At 55.2% G+C, this 2879-nt stretch overlaps 2 non-coding genes across 2 annotated transcripts in view; both read right to left on the bottom strand.

Moving 5' to 3' along the window:
• LOC126448364 (large subunit ribosomal RNA) overlaps positions 1 to 454 on the bottom strand; it is a 4222-nt gene extending 3768 nt beyond the window's left edge. The window contains exon 1 of the ribosomal RNA XR_007584135.1: positions 1 to 454. This exon is cut by the window's left edge and continues 3768 nt beyond it. This is a non-coding gene — a ribosomal RNA (large subunit ribosomal RNA).
• Positions 455 to 642: 188 nt separating this feature from the next.
• On the bottom strand, positions 643 to 797 carry LOC126448368 (5.8S ribosomal RNA). Its single transcript, XR_007584139.1, has one exon. It is a non-coding gene; the product is annotated as a 5.8S ribosomal RNA (ribosomal RNA).
• Positions 798 to 2879: the final 2082 nt, after the last annotated feature.

Here is a 2879-nt window from a genome sequence, read left to right on the forward strand (position 1 = left end):
ACCTTTCGGACTTCTCACGTTTACCCCAGAACGGTTTCACGTACTTTTGAACTCTCTCTTCAAAGTTCTTTTCAACTTTCCCTCACGGTACTTGTTCGCTATCGGTCTCGTGGTCATATTTAGTCTCAGATGGAGTTTACCACCCACTTGGAGCTGCACTCTCAAGCAACCCGACTCGAAGGAGAGGTCCCGCCGACGCTCGCACCGGCCGCTACGGGCCTGGCACCCTCTACGGGCCGTGGCCTCATTCAAGTTGGACTTGGGCTCGGCGCGAGGCGTCGGGGTAGTGGACCCTCCCAAACACCACATGCCACGACAGGCGGCAGCCTGCGGGGTTCGGTGCTGGACTCTTCCCTGTTCGCTCGCCGCTACTGGGGGAATCCTTGTTAGTTTCTTTTCCTCCGCTTAGTAATATGCTTAAATTCAGCGGGTAGTCTCGCCTGCTCTGAGGTCGTTGTACGAGGTGTCGCACGCCACACCGCCAGCCGGCTGTGCACGCTACCGAGTAAGTACCGGTATGCGAACCGCCAGGCGACGGGCGCGCATCGCACGTTTAAGGAGACGCGGCCGGCCCCACAGGCGGCCACGACACTCCCAGGTCTGCGAAGCGGGGCAAACGCCGCGCGCTTCAGTATACGTAGCCGACCCTCAGCCAGACGTGGCCCGGGAACGGAATCCATGGACCGCAATGTGCGTTCGAAACGTCGATGTTCATGTGTCCTGCAGTTCACATGTCGACGCGCAATTTGCTGCGTTCTTCATCGACCCACGAGCCGAGTGATCCACCGTCCTGGGTGATCTTTTCGTAGTTTCCACTATCTCTTTCAAGACAGTTGCATAGGCGGGACTGAGGCGTGTGGCGGCCCCTGTTCCAGCGTTCAGTGTCCAACGGCCTCACGGCCGATGGGCGTCGTACGGCTCCACACCGGAGCGGACAGGCACTCGGGCGAAAGTCATTCAAAACCGGCGCCAGGCGCCAGGTGCCGCAGGCCAGCCGCTCCAGCGCTTCAGCGCTCGTACCACACAACATTGCCGTTAGTTTTGAGACGAACGCGTGGTTCCGCACGCGGCGCACAGCTACTGCGAGCCGTACAGGTAGCGTGTTGCGCGACACGACACGCACATCGAAAGACATGCAGTCTAGTCGGTAATGATCCTTCCGCAGGTTCACCTACGGAAACCTTGTTACGACTTTTACTTCCTCTAAATGATCAAGTTTGGTCATCTTTCCGGTAGCATCGGCAACGACAGAGTCAATGCCGCGTACCAGTCCGAAGACCTCACTAAATCATTCAATCGGTAGTAGCGACGGGCGGTGTGTACAAAGGGCAGGGACGTAATCAACGCGAGCTTATGACTCGCGCTTACTGGGAATTCCTCGTTCATGGGGAACAATTGCAAGCCCCAATCCCTAGCACGAAGGAGGTTCAGCGGGTTACCCCGACCTTTCGGCCTAGGAAGACACGCTGATTCCTTCAGTGTAGCGCGCGTGCGGCCCAGAACATCTAAGGGCATCACAGACCTGTTATTGCTCAATCTCGTGCGGCTAGAAGCCGCCTGTCCCTCTAAGAAGAAAAGTAATCGCTGACAGCACGAAGGATGTCACGCGACTAGTTAGCAGGCTAGAGTCTCGTTCGTTATCGGAATTAACCAGACAAATCGCTCCACCAACTAAGAACGGCCATGCACCACCACCCACCGAATCAAGAAAGAGCTATCAATCTGTCAATCCTTCCGGTGTCCGGGCCTGGTGAGGTTTCCCGTGTTGAGTCAAATTAAGCCGCAGGCTCCACTCCTGGTGGTGCCCTTCCGTCAATTCCTTTAAGTTTCAGCTTTGCAACCATACTTCCCCCGGAACCCAAAAGCTTTGGTTTCCCGGAGGCTGCCCGCCGAGTCATCGGAGGAACTGCGGCGGATCGCTGGCTGGCATCGTTTATGGTTAGAACTAGGGCGGTATCTGATCGCCTTCGAACCTCTAACTTTCGTTCTTGATTAATGAAAACATACTTGGCAAATGCTTTCGCTTCTGTTCGTCTTGCGACGATCCAAGAATTTCACCTCTAACGTCGCAATACGAATGCCCCCGCCTGTCCCTATTAATCATTACCTCGGGTTCCGAAAACCAACAAAATAGAACCGAGGTCCTATTCCATTATTCCATGCACACAGTATTCAGGCGGGCTTGCCTGCTTTAAGCACTCTAATTTGTTCAAAGTAAACGTGCCGGCCCACCGAGACACTCAATAAAGAGCACCCTGGTAGGATTTCAACGGGGTCCGCCTCGGGACGCACGAGCACGCACGAGGCGGTCGCACGCCTTCGGCTCGCCCCACCGGCAGGACGTCCCACGATACATGCCAGTTAAACACCGACGGGCGGTGAACCAACAGCGTGGGACACAAATCCAACTACGAGCTTTTTAACCGCAACAACTTTAATATACGCTATTGGAGCTGGAATTACCGCGGCTGCTGGCACCAGACTTGCCCTCCAATAGATACTCGTTAAAGGATTTAAAGTGTACTCATTCCGATTACGGGGCCTCGGATGAGTCCCGTATCGTTATTTTTCGTCACTACCTCCCCGTGCCGGGAGTGGGTAATTTGCGCGCCTGCTGCCTTCCTTGGATGTGGTAGCCGTTTCTCAGGCTCCCTCTCCGGAATCGAACCCTGATTCCCCGTTACCCGTTACAACCATGGTAGGCGCAGAACCTACCATCGACAGTTGATAAGGCAGACATTTGAAAGATGCGTCGCCGGTACGAGGACCGTGCGATCAGCCCTAAGTTATTCAGAGTCACCAAGGCAAACGGACCGGACGAGCCGACCGATTGGTTTTGATCTAATAAAAGCGTCCCTTCCATCTCTGGTCGGGACTCT

The sequence above is a fragment of the Schistocerca serialis genome, unplaced genomic scaffold, assembly GCF_023864345.2.
Source record: "Schistocerca serialis cubense isolate TAMUIC-IGC-003099 unplaced genomic scaffold, iqSchSeri2.2 HiC_scaffold_607, whole genome shotgun sequence".
Lineage (NCBI taxonomy): Eukaryota > Metazoa > Arthropoda > Insecta > Orthoptera > Acrididae > Schistocerca > Schistocerca serialis.